Raw genomic sequence first — 21,529 nt, forward strand, 5'->3', positions numbered from 1 at the left:
GAGGGTTGACATGGGCAAGAGATGTTCTCTGTGAGGATGAATTATTTTGAACAATAGTCCTGTTTGTGGAGTGAGATTCATGAAATGTAAGTGGCCAAGCGCAACATTTCCACCCACCTGAAAATGTCCCAAGGTTGATATTGAGACAAAGACAGTTCTTGGACAACATAGCAAAATGCCACCAGAACATCAAGAAGTTCCACTGGGAAATTATTATGTGTTAAGTGAGGAACAGGCAGGCCCCCATTGCATGATCATGCAACTCACTCAAAGTCTTGTTTCAGGGTGAAGGGCCAAGTGCAGGCCCATTCCAACATTACCTATCTCCTTCCAGTGCACAACCCAATCCTTGCCCTAACAAAGGCCAGCATTGTCTAGCCGAGGAAGTGGATGAACCTCCTCCTTTGGGTGTGGACAGATGCCACGATCAGTCACTGGCCCCTTGTTACACAAAACACTTCTGCTTTTGTGGTCAGCCATCCCATCCGAGAATATGTATGGAAAAACACATTTTGCAAATAATCTTGAATAAAGGCCAATTGCACCTACTTTCCACCTGGGTCTGATGGTGGGTGCATGCAACTAATGTCATGGAATGTGTTGGGAACTCTTGATCATGTGCCATTCACCCTTATGTCAAAGCAACAATTGATGGACAGAATGCAGAACAATGTCATACATTCACCCCAGTACAGAGATCTGGGCCTAAATACAACCTTTTTTTTGCTCACCATGCCATTCCATTTTGGACCCAGCCATATGCAAATCAGTCTTGACCCTGCCCCCAATGGGCACAGTCCAGCCCGAACTGCCAGGCCAGGTCCTCCCTGGACTAGAAACAAGCATCGTAGGACCGGTTTCGGGCTTTCAGCCCTCATCAGCCAGGATAGCTTGACTCCAGTGGCATGGTGAGCACGGGACCCACGTCTGGGCATACCCGTCCCACTCGGGATGACAAATGCAAAAACAACAATTGATGGACAGAATGCAGAACAATGTCGTACATTCACCCCAGTAGAGAGATCTATGCCTAAATCCATCGTTTTTTTGCTCACCATGCTATTCCAGTTTAGACCCAGCCATATGCAAATCAGTCTAGACCCTGCGCCCAATGGGAACAGTCCAGCCCGAACTGCCAGGCCAGGTCCTCCCTGGACTGGAAACAAGCATCCTAGGACTGGTTTCGGGCTTTCAGCTCTCATCAGCCAGGATAGCTTGACTCCAGTGGCATGGAGAGCACGGTACCCACGTCTGGGCATACCCATCCCACTCGGGGTGACAAATGCAAAAACAACAATTGATGGATAGAATGCAGAGCAATGTCATACATTCACCCCAGTAGAGAGACCTGGGCCTAAATCCATCTTTTTTTGCATCCAGTTTGGACCCAGCTATATGCAAATCAGTCTTGACCCTGCGCCCAATGGGAACAGTCCAGCCCGAACTCCAAGGCCAGGTCCTCCCTGGCCTGGCCTGGAAGTTCGGTCTGGACTGTTCCCATGGGGCACAGAGTCAAGACTGATTTGCATATGGCTGGGTCCAAACTGGGGTGGCGTAGTGGGCAAAAGAACAAATGATTCAACCCAGATCTCTTGACTGGGGGAGAATGTTTGCATTGTCAGCATTCCGTCCATCATTTGTTTGCTGTAACACTTTTCGCCCTAAGTGGGATGGGTATGCCCAGATGTGGGTCCCTTGCTCACTGTGCCACTGGATTCAAGCTAGCCTGGCTGAAGAAGGGTGACATACCCTGAAACCGTTCTCAGGATGCTTGTTTCCGGTCCAGGGAAGACCTCGGCTGGCAGTTCAGTCTGGACTGTTCCCATGGAGCACAGGGTCAAGACTGTTTTGCATATGGCTGGGTCCAAACTGGGGTGGCGTAGTGGGTAAAAGAACGTTGGGTTTAACCCAGATCTTTTGACTGGGAGAGAATGTTTGCATTGTCAGCATTCCGTCTGTAACACTTTTTGCCCTAAGTGGGATGGGTATGCCCAGATGTGGGTCCCAGATCTTTTGACAGGGGGAGAATGTTTGCATTGTCAGCATTCCATCCATCATTTGTTTGCTGCATTCACCCTTATGTGAACACACATGCAAACAAACCTTCATCTACTGGCAAGCCCACTCCATCTTAACAGAGTTGAAAAAGTTTCAAATAAGTAAAGATTTATTTAAATTAAATTAAAAAAAAGAAAAAAAGAAATGAATCATGGTCATAAAGTAAACTGTCCTTGGGAAGGAGAGAACTAATCAAAAGGAATCCGGGGAACAGATTGGACATTCAACTTTGAGTGCATGGGCAACAGAAAAAAATGGTTGGGAACTCCATGGAAATTTCCTATATGCAACATCCAATAGGGAAAATAAAAAAAGCAAGATAAATAACAGATCAAAAGTCCCTACAAGTGTCCAAAAGTCACAATATATTATATAAACTTAAACAAAGATTCCAAATGGAGAAAATAAATCAAAAGGCATTTCCCCAACAGATAATGTTGCTTCACTGTTGTCCTGAGTTGAGGGCAAGAGTTCCTGGCAATTCTCTCCATCTGATATTTAGACCACATGGAAATCCTTTTGTGGCACAAACTTTGTAGGTTGTGGGCAGGATCAGAAACCTCCTGAGGAGTAGCACACAATGGGGTAATTTAGGAAGGCAGAGTGAAAAGAAGCAGGTGTATCAAAGTCTGTGCCTTGATGTATCAAAATCTGTCCCATTGGGCGTGCTTTGACTACCACCCAGTGGTGGTTGGTGACCCACAAAAATGGTGAGTTGACATGAATAAAATTAAACAACATACAAATAAATATTTAAAAATGAAAATAACAAAACGTTTCACTTACCTTATTAGCCTGCAGCATGTCCTCGGTGTTTTCCGGCCGGCTCCAGACTCCTCCAGCGCGAAAACTGACAGCTCCTTATCGAATCAAGAGCCTGCTTTCTTGCTGCCTGAGAGAAGTGTCTGGATTGGCTGTAGCAGGCTGCTTCAGCACTCCGATGAGCATTGAAGGCCAGTGTCGGCTCTCCAACCCAGCTGTCTGAGACAGCTGGGTTAGAAAGGTTGAATTGCGCATGCCAGTTTGGCCGTAGCAAGGTAGCTGGCCAAACCGACATGCACAATTCATACTAAAAGGGCCACTTGTCACTGCCACAGATGCACTGGCCCCACCCTGCCATCTCCATTTGGCAGAAAACTGGAAACATAAATTGGTAATAAAATCCTTTTAGTGCCATTTTACTTTTCCAGTGATCTGCAGCAGTGTGAAGGGGGTGGGTGGCACTCCTCCACTCCCATGGAGGAAACGCTGCTGCTACCACCACTGCCTTTGCAACACCCACAGAGATCAACATACTGACACCTTGGAAATTAGCGAAGTTGATGTACTGCAAGACCAGGGTGTGGTAACATAAAACGGCTCATGGTATCCAGGGTGAATCCCTACCTCAGCTGAGGGTGCAGTTAAAGGTTCCAGTGTTGTAGGAGCCTGATCACCAATGGACTCTGCAGCAAAGGACACAAGGACATTGCAGACTTAATGGCCACCAATAACAATACTATTGTTAACCATTTCATAAGCACTCCAGTGTACCTCTTCAAAAAAGGAAATGCACACATGAAGAAAAAAGAAAATAGACTGAAAGCCTGCAAATCCCATTTTGTCCTCATACAAAGAGACTCTGATACTTCAAATCACATGTTTCCCAGCAAAGTGATCTTGGCTGCTCATCGTATAGAACATGGCCATGCCCTGGAACACCTGTTCATTATTAGGTATTCTTCTCCAGTGCGAGGCATTTGGTTCCTCTTTGGTGGACAATGGACATTATTGAATGGCAACAATTAGAAAACAGTTACTAGAGAAAACTTCATTTATACGAATGCTTAACCTTGAGAGCACTACTCTTGGACATTAAACAGGTAATCTCAAAGAGGATGGTACTAGAATTGTTAGTGACAAAGTGAAAACTCATTAGAGAATGATCAGGACATATCGTGCCTTAGGGTGGACAGCTACCAAAAGTTTTTCCTTTCTCCTCCATTTTTGTTGATCTAATTTGTGTTCCTCTTAAGACTTTACCACTGCTAACAAGTTCTAAAGAGCTTGCGTTCTCTCCTTTACACTTGGTAAAATTGTCTTACACCCCGTTGGTACATTTAATTTACTTGTAAGTCCCCAGTAAAGTGGTATTACATGGAACCAGGGCCTGTAAATTAAATGCTTATAGTGGACCTGCAACACTGATTGTGCCACCCAAATAAGTACCATTTTAAACATGCCCAAGGACAGCTATTGCAGCCAGTGTGAACAGATTTAAACTGCCGTTTCAACCTGACCAGATAAACCTCTTGCCAGGCCCAAATCTCCCTTTAAAATTGTTGGACCTGAAATCCTTGGTGTGGTTTGCCCTTCCATTTTGCTTTCTGGCCACTTGGTTTGCTGACTAAAGCACATGTGGTTTATACTTAAAACATGGTAAAAAAAATTATCCACAATTGGCATATTTGATTTACTTATACGTCCCTTTATACTTATACTTTAAACATGACTCAGGCCTGCCACTGCAGAGCCTGTGTGTGCATGTTTTAAACTTCCATGTCAACCTGGCAAGTTGCCAGACCCACACCTTCCTTTTTATTAAATATAGGTTCCCCCCTAGGTAGGCCATGGACAGCCCACGGGCAGGGTGCAATGATAGGAGATGTGCATTTCAGTTTTACATGCCATGGTAGTGAAATACCCTTAAATTTGTTTTTCACAACTGCAAGGCCTATCTCTCTCAAAGGAAAACTAGGGATTGCCTTATTCTATTTTAAAAGTGTAGTTTCCAATTGTGAAGAGATGGGACCCCTATATTTGGTGCCTCTGGACTCACGATTTTAAAACATAACTTATGGGGAAGTTGGTTTTTAAAATTGCAGTTCTTAAAATGCCACTTTTAGAAAGTTGGTATTTTCTTACTTAAAACATTTGCTGGCACATGCATCAACGTAGGCTTTTGGGATTCCTTAATTGCGATTATTAAGGAATCGCAATTAAGGAATTGCAAAAGCCTATGCATGTAGAAATCGCTATAATAATAGCGATTCCTACACATTCCTTAATTGCGACTCACAAATTGTGGGTCGCAATTAAGGAAAACCGTCCCATTCATTCCTATGGGCCACCAGGCCCATAGGAATGAACTGGAGATTGCATGAGCAATTTGCGAGTACCAGTAGGTACTCGCAAATTGCTCATGCAATTTCAAGGGTGCAAGGGTATCAAAATGACACCCTATTGCACCCTTGAAATTGATCTGTGCACATACTTTGCACACACACATGCCATAAGGGCATGTGTGTGTGCAACATGGAACTTTGAAAAATGCACAAAAGTGCATTTTTCAAAGTTTTTGCAAATTACCATGAAGTTGAACTTCATGGTAATTTGCTCCCCCTATTAGCGAAATCGCTAATTTTCTTACTTTAATGTATTGCATTTAAGGAATCTCAATTTGGGATTCCTTAAATGCAATCGCAATTTAAGTAATCGCAATTTAGAGAATCCTTAAATTGCGATTTTTGCATTTGGGATGATGCATCCCAAATGCAAAAAAAAACGGTCGCAAAGGGGCAGATTCTGAGAATCTGCCCGTTTGCGACCGGTTTTTCCTTTGATGCATGTGCCTGTAGGAGCCTTCTGTCTGTCTCTGGAATATACATCTGGGGTGGGTGACAGCTGGCTTCCTGCATTCCTTCTAGACAGCCATACACAAAGGAAGGGTAGGCGTGACTGGGTAGTCATCTGAATGTTGATGGGTCATTCTGACGACGATGGGATGGAGGAGCTGACACTTTACACCTCAAAGGGCTGTGTACTGTCCTGTCCGCACACAAAGGGTTGCATACCCTTCGGGAGTGAGTCTGGTGCCAGGGCAGGAAGGGCAGGGTTTTGTGCACTTCAAAGCATCTCTTTAAAGTCTACCTACATCAAAGGCCCAACTGGGTATAAGTGCTGGACCTCTGATATGCCAAAGCAGAACATTTCTGGACCTGAGGACATTCTACCAGGAAGAACGATTGCTGTACTGCCAGGAGGGACGGCCACTTTGCTGAATTGCGTTGCTGTGTTGGCCTATTTCCTGCTGCTTTTTGCCTGGGAGTGAGAAGGACTGGACCTGCATCTCTACATTTCAGATCCTAAGTTTCTCTAAGAGCTTGTTGGCTTGCCTCCTTTTGCTGAAGTCTCAGGGATATCAAAGACGTCACTTTCTTTTTCAAACAGCACCTAGACATTGCTTGGTGAGTCCTGCTGTGCCAATTGGTGCCTTGGAAGCAAGTGTCAAAGTGCTGCATCTGCCAGAACCTGCGCATCAACGCATCTGACTGGAACTGACGGATCGCTAGCTGCAAGAACGAGGTCGACTCATTACCGCTGTTGCAGGGACCTGCTCATCGCACTCAGAACTGCCACATCACCTCCAGAACCACTGCTTCAAAACCAACGTATTGCTGCCACTGCATGGAGAAGATCACCACATCGCCCCTCCAGTGTGGATTCACATGGCACATCGCCTTTGAAACTACCACATTCGGAACAGGTGCTTCGACCGATGGATCTGAGATATATTGCCGCAGTTGCATGGAGAAATCTGGCGCAACACCCTAATTCCTTGGGGACCATTGACACATATCTCGCTGCAGAGAACATTAAGGTAATTTACTCAGTGGGCCCTGCATGAGCCTGGTAGCCGGCCTGCGCTTGACCATGGGTGGCCTGAACTCTTGACTCCGTCCCAGTCCAGCACGACCAATTAACTCTTTGTACGCAATTTGCTTCTGAGTGCTATTTTAATCTTTAAAAAGACATATCTCGACTTCTCCTCGTTGGATATTTGACATTTTGGTTCTGTTTTATTTATAAAGTCATAATCTATTTTTCTAACCTGGTGTGGAGTCTTTTCGTAGTATTTTCACTGTGTTACTGTTTGAAGAGTTCCACAAATACTTAGCACACTGCCTCTTAAGTTAAGCCTGACTGCTCTGTGCCAAGCTACCAAAAGGAGAACACAGGTTCATTTAGGGTGTGTATCTGACTCACCCTGAGTAGGATTGTGGTCCGTATTTGAACAGGGTGCCTAGCTCTGCCAACTAGAGGCCCAATTTCTATCAAAAATCATATGTCACCCCTAGGGTAGGACCTCCACCGCCCATAGGTCAGGGTGTAGTGTATTTAAAAAGTATGACATACACGTTTAGGTTTTACCTGTCATGGTAGCCTAAATTTTTTTTCACTACTGTGAGTCTTGCCTCTCCAATAGAATATTATGAATAGTAATTTAAAACCCTTGTTAATATTAAAGTCGGATTTTAAGTCACATTTCTGAAAATGCCACCTTTGGAAAGTTGACAGGTTAGCACTGTTCATTTGTTGGGGAATTATCTCCCCCCTGCACTACTGTTATTCCCAATGGGATTCCTCCTTATATAGATCCTATTTTCATACAGTTAATCTCATGTTTTTGTGATAATGTTTGAAATATGCTTCATTTCAATGAATTAGTATACAACTTTGAAATAACTCCTTCAGATGATTTCTTTGTTATTGTTCTTTTATTCCAATTCATTGCATATGAATGTGATATTCCTTTCAGATTACATCTGTCCCCTTAAACCCCACCATTGGCCAATTTGTCCTTTCGAGTTTGAGATGATCCCAAGGGGAAACAACCCCCCTGATGAAAGGCCATTTAAGGTCCAAACTGTATTGGGATCTGAGGGAACAGGTGTAACCTGAAAGGAATATCACATTCATATGCTACGAATTAGAAAATTAGCAAAAGGTTTAATACCAGATTTTAGCTACTCAGATAATAATGAAATTGCAGAAAAAACAGGAAAACACCTGATATTGTTACTGTATATAGAAAAGGAGGACAAACCTATAAACCAATTTATGAATAAGAATGGTATCATGGTAAGTCTTTCAAATGATATAATGAAAGTATTCACAAACTACTACTCCAAAATAAATGAGGAACCGATCAGAATGCAATATATTATTAATAATATGTTACCATATTCACTGAAAGCATATTTTCTAACAAAATTAAAACATGGGAGGGGCACTCATATGTCAGCAGTCAAAATAAAAACATGAAATGATTGATTGAAGTCGTTCACTATCTGCTAGCTTTTGTGCGACACAACAATCTATTAAAACTCCATTACTGCGTGTTTGAAGAAACATTACCTAGAGAGCTATTATCTAATCACTATAGAAACACATCTATTTTTAAAGAAAAATAAGGATGCATTATTGAGCAGTCACACATGCACAGCAACGTATTTCAATATTTATCCAATTGATTAGTGCAGACCAAAAACGTATATGTGAGCTGTAAAACATATATTTATTAGGTTGTACAATGGATACAATTCATGACATAATAAATTAGCAGTAGCCACTGTTAAAGTGCTATTGATTATTTCCATATGCTTCAAAGCCTTAGCCGTGGTATGGAAGGTCAGTGAGTAATTATTAGTGCTTTGATCAAATGTGTACTAGAACTTTATTCTATTCCTTCGACTAGACTACATATCCGTGAGTTAGTTTAAACATCTACTATGAAGAGATGAGAGGGACAGCTTTTGCTATGAAATTACAATCCCCAGTAAAACTGTAAAGTTTGAGCTCAAATTTGGCTTTCTGTAAAATAAGGCTTTTTAGCTATTTCAATTCTCTGTGTCACTTTCCAAAACCTATTAATACTATCAAGTCTATCTATGACAGCACATATTTAAACAACACATTGGCAGTAAATTCTGGATCAAGCTAAAGAACTTACAGAAAAATGTTGTCATGATATTTTAATATGCAGCCACTGTTCTCTTTTGAAAAATTGTAAAATGTGTGCTTTAATGCCAGGGTTTTGCCTCATTGCATCCATCATGAACTACTGAGTAACGGTTCTCATTTAGTTTTAGCAAATGTTACTTGCTTTGGGTTGGAACTCGTTCAGTCATACCTTATGGTGGTTGCAGAAACAATATAGTGTTTTGGAAGGACCTTGTATACTCCACCTCAACCTATCATTAGGAACATCCCCTGGCTTAGTATAAGCATGCAATGTATGCATTTTGGTGATTGGAATAAACTATTGTATGTTCTCCTACAAAAAGAAGACCCTTTGACTTTAGTGGTTGAAGTTTATAATCTGTAGCCAAAGAGAACTGCCTCAGAAATTCAGAGGCTGTTACACACACAATACCCAACACACTTTGCAGATATTGTGCAAGCAATTTTCAATTTGTCTGTAACAACTGGTGTTGTGCATCTTTTTAAGAATAGTGGATCTGGTCTGGTGACTGGATTTAAAGCAGTATTTGGAGAGGTTCTGTCATTTTCTCGTTCTCCGTTCTCCAGCCTTTTTGGAGGGCTTTCAATCATCATTTTGCTAATTGGCAGTAGTATCATCATCTTTCTTCTGTTCCAACAAAAACATCAACAATATGGAGTACATGCTGAATAAAGCTGCAGAGAGATTCTAGCAAGCTACATGGGACACGATTGGCTTCATGAGCACTGGATGTTCACATTTCGCAAAATAAACGCAATACAAGCAAAACCTGTGTTTTGGTGCATAAGCTATCCAACAGAGATCCTCTTGGCCTTGCATCCTGAACAGCCCCCAGTGGCTTATTTTGACATGGAAATTATTCTGAAACCTCCACATGAGCACCAGAAGCAAAGTCAAGCAATGCCTCTGTCCTTTTTGGAGGATGTCACAGCAATACCACCAGTGGCACTTTTCAATGCAGCTCTTGATTAGTAGTTTGACTCATTGCCATCTTTTGAGAACCCTGGAGAGGAGTCGCAACTAACAAAAAGTGCGCCAGATGAGCAACCAATTTGTGGTCCTTCAAGTGCACAGACTGTTAACCCATGAACATGATCTGTATGAATTCTGCAAGAATCACATATATGCTGTGTGTGCACCTGACAATATCGACATCTCTTCTGGTGGGCAATGAACTCAACATGTGAGTCGAACAACTATATTTTTTTCCATCTATACCACAAAAGCATATATGAACTATGCCCTTTGAGAGACTGTTTTCGCTTTAATTATTACCGTCTATTTTTAATTTGGACTATTATATTATCGCTTGTTGTTTATTCAGCAACACGCATAGAACCTTTTAGATAGATTACAAGATATATATTCTTCGATTATCTGAAAATATGCACCGCTTGCAAGTATTCATGCTTTGCTATACTTGTTATATAAATATATTGATTATATATGTTTTATGCTTCATTATATTTTAAATACATGGGTTGATTAAGTTCATATTGTATTTCAGGTATTTTGTTTATTTGAGTAGTTTGTGAGCATGGTTCTTCCTACAAATTAGCTAAATCCCTATTGGTTAGGCACCATACTATGATGTCACATTTAGATGTACAAGCAGGGGATGATAAAAAGCCCCTAATGTTCGACTCCATCTAATGTAGGCTCTACTCCATTTTAGATATTGGAGGCCACCATTTTCTCACTCTCAAACTATGGAAGTTGCCATCTTTCCCAAATTATGCAGAATCAATGTCATGTCTGCCCTTAGGCACAGATTTTGCCAGACCTTACCTTTCTTAGAACTGTGAAAGAATCAAATCCTTTGATTGATGCCATAGATACAACACTTGAGGCAACACTTTTCTGGGTCAAATCTCTACTCCTCAACATGTCAAGGTTGAATAAGAACACAAGCAGATATATAACCAAAATAGTGTAGTCTGAATTGATGTCCTTTTGCCTTTTATGATCATAAGGAACCATCTGGGGCTCATAATTTATGTCAGACATTCCTAAACTTATGTAAATAATGTCAATTTCTAATAGGATTTAGTATATAAAGTATATAAAGGTTACGACTTGACCACTTATGAGGAGATGTCCTTCAAGCAGATTATTGCCGGAGATTTTGCCATTGATGGTCTCATCTTCTGTCAGCACACTGCACACATGGTTACTGTTTACCTAAATTGATAAAGCCAATTATCAGAGAAAGACCGACTGACTGCTACTGCAGAGATCCCGTCACAGGGAACACTGTCTTCACACCTCCGCTAATAAAGACAGCCTTTGCTGTCAACAAAGTATGCAGTGTTTCTCTTCTCTCCATGCTTTCTCAGTGTATCGCATAGAAGTTGACGTTAGGGTGTTAGTTTATAGATGACATTTTAACAATGTTAGAAATGTTCATTTTATTCTCGTTATTAAAAGCATTCCTTCTTGTTGTTTTTATCATTTTCTGTGCAGTTGTTTTAGCTGTACTGAGAAACGGATTGTTCCTGTGGTAATAAATACTTTTACTTAAAAGTGCTCATTCTTCTTAGTTCAGTGTGTGTGTGATATCGTGAATAATGAAATAGGTTTGTTACTGTGGCCATGGTGCACTAGGTCTCCCTATAGTATTTTTAGTAACCCCAAAACAATACTTCTATGTAAATTACAGATTTAATAGTGTTCTGCGGGGCTACAATAACATGTCTTTCACATTTATCACTGGTGCTTTGAACAAAGTTCACCCGTGTCACCCGTGCATGGGAAAGCAGACCTTTTAGAGTTATGCCAAAGTAATAGCTTATGTAACAAAACTAATACACAAGTTTGATTTAATCCATTTAAGCTTAAGAAGATCTGTCCAGCTCGCTTAGATATATATTCTAGATGCCTAATGGATTACGGGGTTTGGTATACATGTTTTGTCACAGCCCAACACTACAAAAGACTACTGGTCAGAATTTCATAACATAGTTATTCAATTCTCTGTTGCTTTTTTAGTCTTGAAGGAAGTATTGTACCCTACATTGAGACACCTCACCTGGAGCACCAAGTACAGATACTTTCCTGGCAAAACTTTACTTTGCTACTAACCATTTACTCTAGCTACTTTGGATTGATAACCTCCTAGCAGCATTTACTAGCTTCTAAATCATCTCTTAGTAGTGGTTAATGTTGAATTGACAGATAATCCTAGTTATAGAAAGGAACAGCTTCTGTGCTTTAAATGGGCACTACGTGAGATGTCCTCCTTCTTGCATATTGAGTCCTGGTCAGTACTATTCATTTCACTTCGCCATGTGTGTATTGGTGAAACGCTGCAGGTGCTGAGATTCTGAGGCCTGTGATTTGACCGGCAAGAGCATAATATTATGTATCAAGTCAATTTGCTGCTAACCGGTTAATCTGAGACAATGCATTGATAACTGTTCCTCACAAATTTATAAACCCTTTGAATTACCCAATGCTGTAGCCACCTTTGAATTGGTTCAATTACACAGATGGAATTATTGGTTTGTTGTGACTCGACATTATATTAAAAAGTGATTATTGACACTGTGACGCTCTATCCCATGCCAACCAATAAAAACCCAATTAATGATGTGGCTGGTGGGCCTAAGAGTTGACATTTAAAGCAATGCTCATAATTGAACATATTTTTATATAGTCTTCGAATCATGGTTACTTCTTTGATTACTTTGATACAGTCACCCGAGATGTTTATTTTTATTGTGGTGAGATATGCCAATCCACGTATTTATTCTTCCATATTGTATCTAACATTTAGGCATGTCAACTTATTAATTGTCATATAATTTATTGAATTTTTTTTTTTTATGTTTTTGATATAAAAAAATGATTACATTTATTTTCTAGGACGTACTCTGAATTTGAATTCCTTACAAAACTCTGCATGGACTCAAGCCTGTCTGCTTGTACATCAGTTCAACCTACTATTCTACTGGCACTGGTGCTCCAAAGGAAAGGTGATCATCTCACATCCAAGTTCGATTCAGCCAACCTCAAAGAATTGGAATTTTGTAAGGATTATTAGCGGAACTGTAAGTCTTAGCTTTTAGCTGTCTGTAGTGTACCACCTGTCCAGCGCCTTCTAAAGCTAGCAAACAACCACCCATTTCCTCTTGGAATTTTTTGGCCATCTCTTAGCATTGTTGTCCACATTCCAAGACTAATTTAATGTTGTTTCCCAGTTTTTTTTAAAGCATTTTTAGTGACATTTTCAAGGTGTAACAACATACAGTAGCCGTATAGCATTGTGCTAGCACAACAGGCATCAGGCCAACAGTTGAACAAACAGAGGTAAATAAGACATGCATATGGTGGCTACTAGTTGGAGCCACTGGAGCCTTTAAAACCAAGATTAGGATTACTTCGTATGCTGGGGGGAGGTTTCTTTAAATCTGGCATCGTCAGCACAGACTTTTAAAACACTTATCATTAACGTGGTACGTGGCGAGAACGAAAGTGTATGGCATAATATAACATTATTTGGATGCTTCGGCGTGTGCCAGCTGACAGCTCAAATTGTAGCAGTATGTGTAGCCACAGCCAGTAGAAAGATGTATTGTATTGCCATCATTCTGTTGAACTACCCCTTGGCTTATGTTCATGTTTTACCCCCGCATTAGAGAAACCTGGTTTATGCATGGAGGACTACTAGCCAAAGGAAATAGACTTTGAGTCCTTCCAAAATTTGATGTAGGATTGGCTCCAGCATAATAAATTGGACTTCAGCGAGTACCTGTTGGGACTACCTACTGCCTAGTCGCAACAATATTGGAGACTGCTTGTACAGCTTCATGGTAATACGTGAACCCTATACAATTTTGACACATAGACATATTACATTAATCTCAGGAGAATAGTTTTATTCAGATATGACATTTTCTGTACTTTTCAGCTAGACAAGACAGAAGTTTGTCTTCGAAATCAGAAACATTTTCTCCACTAAGATGGCATCTAATAACTGTGCAATCATATATGCTGTGGAAGTCAAGTAGCGCTGCTTTACGGCCAGTTACTGTTTTTATTTATATTCTTTTTATTAACCAGAAAAAGGAAAACAAGAACATTTGCTTCAGGAGTCATCACAGCATACATAGTATGGAGACCGGCATACACAAATGCAGAGTGAGCAGAACCATTCAGACCTCCCATCGTCCCACCCTCCCACTAGGTAAACAGAGAGTACAGCCACACTCCGGGTATCTTGAAGTGTTGAAAGTTTTCTTATTGTACTGTGGACTGATCAGTTCTGTAGTTCATCCAGGCCCCCCAGAACTTCTCCCATTTACGCGGGCATCCCCTGCTCTGGTATACTGTCTGCTCAGCCCACTGGCACCAGTCCAAATCGCTCTCCCAGGAGTGCAGTGTTAGGGCTACATTGGCACCCCATGCTCGGGCAATATTTTGCTTCGCCACCACTCTAGCGAGGGCTAGCCACGGTGTGGCCCATTTAGGCCATACTATATCTCCTGTCACCCGCAGGATATGCCATCTCGCTTCTACCAGGACCTGCTCACCCACCTCCGCTGCCATTACTTGAGCCACCTGCCTCCAAAATGTCTGAATCTTGGGACAGTCCCACAATATATGAAAGAACGCTCCTGTCTCCCCACAGCCCTGCACACACTGTGCTGACATACAGGGGCCCATGCGGTACTGTACTGACCGCGAAGCATAAGATCTATGTAAAATATGGAGCTGGATCAGCCTGAACCTAGCTTGTACCGCTATAGGGCCTCCCACCAATCCTCATCTTCCAGGAGACCCACATCCGATTCTCAAGCCGCCCGCAGGAGTCCCAAACAATCAGGGGTATTATTTATACTTTTTTTGTACGTAAGGTGTGAAAGGCAGCGAGTCTTCTAAGACCCTCAATGCTGCCTGGTGCAGGGTTCCATCTCTAATTCACTTTGGGTTCACTATCAAAATAATGAGGCAAGCGCTGGAAACTGGAAGACAAGAAAAAGGTTTATTTCTCATGAGGAGATCACGTCAACTGCAGACACAGGGATGTCTGAGGGAGATATTCTGCTGATAACTCCTTTGGCTCTTCCTTTTTTTTTTTTTTTTTGTCCTCATAAGCCTCTTTATTGCGAAGACAAAACAAACGTTCTTCCTCTTTTGCACATTTCGATGGGTACCTAACGCCTCTGTATGTATGTGCAGGAGTACAAGAGAAAAAAAAGGAGGAAACATGTCGAATTTATCCACTCTCCTTCTTTCTCATTTTCTGCCAAGCAGAAACCAAGACACATATACCATAAACCCGAATGCTTAGCGAGGCTGGTAGGCATAATCATAGGACCATTAAGAGATTATCTATTATTATTTAAATTATTACACCATTCAGTAAAAGGGAGCCAAAAATGTACATCTCTAGTGCTTTTTCCATCTAAAGTAACTATATAATTAATAGAATGTAGCTGGTTATCTATGTTTGGGGAGAGAGGGGACACCCATAGTTTACAGATTTCTCTTCGTGCAAGCAATGCAATGTAAAAAATAAGTTTCGCCTGGTCTTTAGTACGTTTTACTTCAGGCTCCAATTGCCCAAATATAACAAATAAGACGCTTACCTTAACTTGCAGCTTAAGCATTAGGGATAACATCACAGTCACTTCATTCCAATAAGTTTGCAACTCTACACATTCTATAAACATGTGGACGTCATCTGCCTTCGTTTTACCACATTTTGGACAAGGAACTTCTCCTCTTCTCCCAAACTTTGACAACTTTAAAGGTGACCAGTATGCTCTATGGATGGAAAAGAGATGGTTTCTTCTCAGGTGCGCGGGCTTAACTGACTTAAGAAGCATAGCCATAGATACTTGCCAGTACTTTTCCAGCGATGATTCCGGCAAGTGTTTTCCCCACAACTCCATTGGAAGCGTAAAATCTCCATCTTCAGCGTCCACCAATAGCCAGTAGATCATCGCCACCTCCTTTTTTTGACGCAGTTGCAGCTTAAGTTGAAACTCTAACTCATTCTGTTCCCCTATTTTTGTTCGTGGATCAGCAAGCCAGCTCTGAATTTGCATGTATTTAAATCTGGAGAGACTATAATTTGTGATCTGACTACAGCTCTCCCAAGAGATAAGTCTCCCATCCGTTATTAGCTGGTCCCATTGTCTAAGACCTCCTTGTAACAGGGGTTTGGCCAAGCTATCTTTTGTCCACTCTGGAGAGCCAGGGCTATCCCAGATAGGGGCTAGAGACTATGGTAAGGAATTTTCAAGGTTCTTCTTACGTTATACCAAGTCTCTGCAAACCCTTTCAAGATCTTCAACCTAACCTTTTTAAAGAATTTGGGGTCGGCATATTTTGGCTCTTCCTTTTATACAGGTTTGACACAATGCATTTGTTTCATCAACATGGTTACACAAGCTTGGAGTCCCCACCCCGGGCAGGTTGTCACACAAGCCCAACAGTAATTCTCTTCCCACCCAGGTCAAACAGACAATCTTATCTTGCAGCTGGAACTTGCTTCAGGGTCTAAAACATGTAAGACCGGCCGGATGTAAGAGTCCGTTCTGTTGTTAAAAACAGGTCCCATTGTTGGTAAAAACAAGTCTTGCTGTTTGCAGTGCAATAAATCATGTTGCAAGAGTCTTTTTGGTGTTTGGAACCTGTTTGTGTAACTAGGTGCAGTGAGGGGTAGAGTGTCCAAAGGTTTGCCTGTAAACAGAGATGAGAGGAGAAACGAGTTTGTGGCAGCAAGTGGCGCTTAGGTTTGTTGTGACAATAGAGTTTATAGCCCCCAGCACACATACCAGGTCGGTCAGAGGGTCAGAGGGATGCTAGTAAGGGCAGGGTGAAACAAAGGTGACCAACAGAGTACAAAATGGCTGTGATAGATTAAAATGACTGCAGCTTATGTGCACATAGATATTTCCACCAGACAAGATGGCGCAGGCAATGTCCACGATTGTCGATTTGCTTTTAACAAAGGGATATTTCTTTGTCAATCATTGGGTCGAGGAGGAGTCTATCTTCAAGTGGTGTGTACTCCGGCAGTAAAACTCCTTCTTTTAAATGGTAATGGAGGACATGCCTCAACTGTAAGTATCGAAAGTGCTCAGTCGGTTTCATCTGGAATTCAACTTGAGGACTATCAAACGGAATAATTTTCTTGTTTTTCCAGATACCTCCCAGGAGATCAATGCCAATGCTGCTCCAATCGTGGAACCCCCTCAGGCTTCTAACCTCGCTCAGAAAATCTCCTTCCCAGAGGGGTGTCAGCTCAGTCAGCCGTGCCTCCCATCCAAGCATTTTTGTCACCTTCTCCAGGCCACAACAACGGTCTGCGTATGAGTCGGGAGGGACAAAATTACAGTTCTTCCCCCATATAGGATCGAGAGAAAGCTACCCCTGTCCATAGCATGACGGTCAACCTGGTAAGCCAGTTCATCGAGTGGTGAGAAAACCCATCCATTAACATTAACCAGCTTTGATGCCCAGTGATACTTCCTTATGTCCGGTACCGCCAGCCCTCCTTCGGAAACATGCCTCTGCAGTTTCTTCAGAGCGATCCTAGGGCAACCGCCCCCCCCCCCCCCATATTAGTGTCCGTTGTTCGGACTCAACCGCATGGAAGAAAACTTCTGGAATGTGGAATGGGGTGTTTTGTATGGCATATAAAAGACGCAGTAGGGCCATCATTTTAAATAAAACCGCTATCCCCATAAGAGAGACCAGCAAACGCCGCCAATGGGCCACATCCCCTTTCAACTGTTGTAGCTGTGAGTTTACATTCAATTGCATAAACTCCCCTTTCGTTTTTGTCATCCATATGCCTTGGTATTTAAATAGGTCTTTGTGTACCAGCTCCGTGCATGCCGACGTCAGAGCCGGTGGCTCCCCCGCCAATGTGAATACTAAGGACTTATCCCAGTTAATACAGTAGCCGGAATATCCCCCAAATGATTGTATAATATGGATAAGTCTATGGAAGGTCAGTCGGGGTCGATGAGCATACAATAGGATATCGTCCTCATAAAGGGAGATGCGCTCTTCCCACCCACCCCACATCAATGTCCTTCACTATCAGATCTGCTCTTACCCATGAGGCCAGCAGTTCAAGAGCCAGCACAAAGAGTACGGACGAGAGCGGGCAGCCCTGCCGCGGACCCCTATGAAGCTGAAAAATTCTAGATACAGACCTAATCACCCAGACACATGCCAATGGGGCAACATACAGAAGCTCGATCCAGCTTCGGAAACCCTGGCCAAATCCAAACTTAGCAAGAACAACAAACAGGTATGGCCATTCGATACTGTTGAATGCGATATGGGCATCGAGTGAGAGGAGTGCAGCTGGATCACCTGGCCGCTGCCGTACCATGTGCAGAACCCCATATAGTCGACGGAGATTCAATCTAGTGCTTATGTGAGGTATTAACCCGGACTGGTCCGGGTGAATCAAAGACTGTATTATTGGAGTCAATCTATGTGCGATCACATTGGCGAGTACTTTGGCCTCAAAGTTCAAGAGTAAGATCGGTTGATACGAGCTACAGAGATCCTGTGATTTGCCCTTCTTAGGAATTACTACTATTGTCACCGTTCTCAAGTCCGGAGGCAACTGGCTCTCAGCCCTTGCCTCAGGAAACATATTAAGCATATGCGGTGCCAGTTGACCTGCCAAGCATTTATACATTTCTGCAGGTAACCCAATGGGACCCGCTGTTTTCCCTGACTGAAGATCTCGTATGGTGCCTTCAATTTCTTCTATCGTAAAGTCTGAGTCCGCCGCCTCCCGGTCCCCACCAGTCAATGTCGGTAATACAATATCTTTCAAGAAGTCCACACACTCCTATTCACCCCTATCCGACAGGGACCGGTAGATCCCTTTGTAATATTTGGCAAACGCCTCAGTTATAACTGTGCCCGTTCCCCACACCACGCCCTCCGAGGTCCGAATCTCAGAGACCCAGTTATGACTTCTGTCTCTCCTTTCCAGCCATGCAATAAGTTTATTCGCCTTATCGCCTAGATCATAAATATGCCATTGCGTGGCTATTTTAGGAACAACCTTGGGTTTAGACTTCAAGGCAGCAAGGCCAAGTCAATATATGATTAGAAAAACAAGAGAGTTGCCAATGCTGCACAAAGTAACAACAAATAACTTCAAATGGACTGAACAAAACAGTGCCACTGAAAACCACTTTTTCCGTTTGGTTTTAATCAACAATTTTTTAGAGGAACAGTGCTTCAATAACTCATTTTTAAGCACGGTTCAATTTATACAAGAAATAGCAAAAAACACTACAATATTAATATATACATTTCCTACATAAATATACACGACACTACTACTAGCATACAAGTGTCACTCGTACCATACATTCATACACTCAATCATACTGTGAGACATATAAGACAAATAATCAAATGACAATTTTATGACTTTACAAAGAAAAAGGGGGGGGGCCACCGTGATCTTGTTTACAGCCTAACAGTAGTATTTTGAAAATGATTAGGTTGAGGTTTATGTGGTTGGCCCACAGCGAAGAGGTCTACGCGTTTCGAATCCCTCAAGTTGTGGGGATTCTCATCAGGACCAGATGCTCACTTGCAACCAATGCAACCCGAAGGGAGACTAGCGAGTGTGGAGTATAGACCTTTTCAAGACAGACTTCACAGTCTGTCGGTGTCGTGTGTCTTGCTGCTGGCGTGCCTTCGGACTGAATGCCGGCAGTTGCCAGAAGTGATTTGGATGTCGGAGAAGCTTCAATTGTCGTCTTCCGAGGTAGTTCGAAGCAAGTTTAAACGAAGCACCCGTCGTCCGTGTAAGTACCGCCAATGCAGGACCTGAAAAGGTCTATACTCCACACTCGCTAGTCTCCCTTCGGGTTGCATTGGTTGCAAGTGAGCATCTGGTCCTGATGAGAATCCCCACAACTTGAGGGATTCGAAACGCGTAGACCTCTTCGCTGTGGGCCAACCACATAAACCTCAACCTAATCATTTTCAAAATACTACTGTTAGGCTGTAAACAAGATCACGGTGGCCCCCCCCCCTTTTTCTTTGTAAAGTCATAAAATTGTCATTTGATTATTTGTCTTATATGTCTCACAGTATGATTGAGTGTATGAATGTATGGTACGAGTGACACTTGTATGCTAGTAGTAGTGTCGTGTATATTTATGTAGGAAATGTATATATTAATATTGTAGTGTTTTTTGCTATTTCTTGTATAAATTGAACCGTGCTTAAAAATGAGTTATTGAAGCACTGTTCCTCTAAAAAATTGTTGATTAAAACCAAACGGAAAAAGTGGTTTTCAGTGGCACTGTTTTGTTCAGTCCATTTGAAGTTATTTGTTGTTACTTTGTGCAGCATTGGCAACTCTCTTGTTTTTCTAATTGCGTGGCTATGGCATAGGTACGGGCTGTATTCTCCTCTAAATCCCTAAGTTCTTTCTGTTTGAGTGTATGCAGGTGTTCAGCCTCGCCCTCCTGAGTCTATCCCGGCGTTGAGTCAAGTAGTGCTATCTCCTGTTCCAGACAGCCGCAATTCGCCCTTCTTTCTTTTTGCCTAGTCTCGGCCGCCGCCTGTACGTGGTCCCTGGCCACTGTCTTATATGCCTCCCATAATATGCAGTGAGATTGCACAGATCCCATTTTTCAGTGAAATAAAGTTCAGTACGTTCCTCAAACTGTTCCCTAAACTCCCGATAGGTAGGGGTCTAAGCATTGAGGCAGAGTCCAGTCCCTCGCCGGGCCCCGTATGGGTACCTCCACCAGGGAATGGTCAGAGATTCCACGAGCCCTGTGACAACATGCCTGAAAGAGTCCAGTCGAAGCAGCATGTGTAGCAAGATATAATCTTAGCATGACCCTCTACCATGCGCCGCAGAGATGTGAGTATATTACCTGGCCGCGGGGTTGTGTAGCCTCCAGAGGTCCACCAACTCGATTGCAGTGGCAAAGCCCTTTAACGGTTGCAGTCCCCCTGTCCTGTGGGAACGAGTGTCACGGTCCAGGGCCAACTCCATGGTCTCGTTCATATCCCCACCCAGGAGGAGAGTGCCTACTGGCATATCTAGAAGGAGGTCGCTAAGATCTGGGAATGTTATCCCGTGCAATCTAGGAGGTATTTACGCTGAGCAGATATTAAGGGTGAGACCCTCCCATGTCCCTGACAGTGCAGCATAGCGCCACATTTGATCAGTCCATGAATGAACAATCACCAAAGTTAGCGAGTTCTTCAGCAAAATTGCAGTCCCCATGGAACCTGTTGTAAACCCTGCATGGACTGCAAGCGTGAACCCAAACCTATTGAGAGCAAGATATTTATTCCCCTTCAGGTGCATCTCCTGTAGGAGCACCACGTCAGGAGAGTGTCTGCGTAGGTATTGTAGCACTATAGTCCGTTTCATTTTGTCACACAGACCATTCAAATTCCATGATCGCACCTTCAGGTGTTTAGCGTGCTGCGAGGCCATTCGAGAGAAACAACTTTCGAGTCCCCTCCTGCCCTCCCTACAGACGGCCAACCCCCACCCCCATGTATCTGTGTATTACCATGTGTCCCAACACCCAGGACAGTGCAAGTGTCATCAATGACCTGAAGCAAATATAGCACAACGACATAAAAAAGGAACCCATAAACTGTATCCCCCCTCGCCGCTACCGTGCTATCCTGCTACATAATCTTAAAACTACCCACATC

Source organism: Triturus cristatus, chromosome 12 (genome assembly GCF_964204655.1).
Source record: "Triturus cristatus chromosome 12, aTriCri1.1, whole genome shotgun sequence".
Lineage (NCBI taxonomy): Eukaryota > Metazoa > Chordata > Amphibia > Caudata > Salamandridae > Triturus > Triturus cristatus.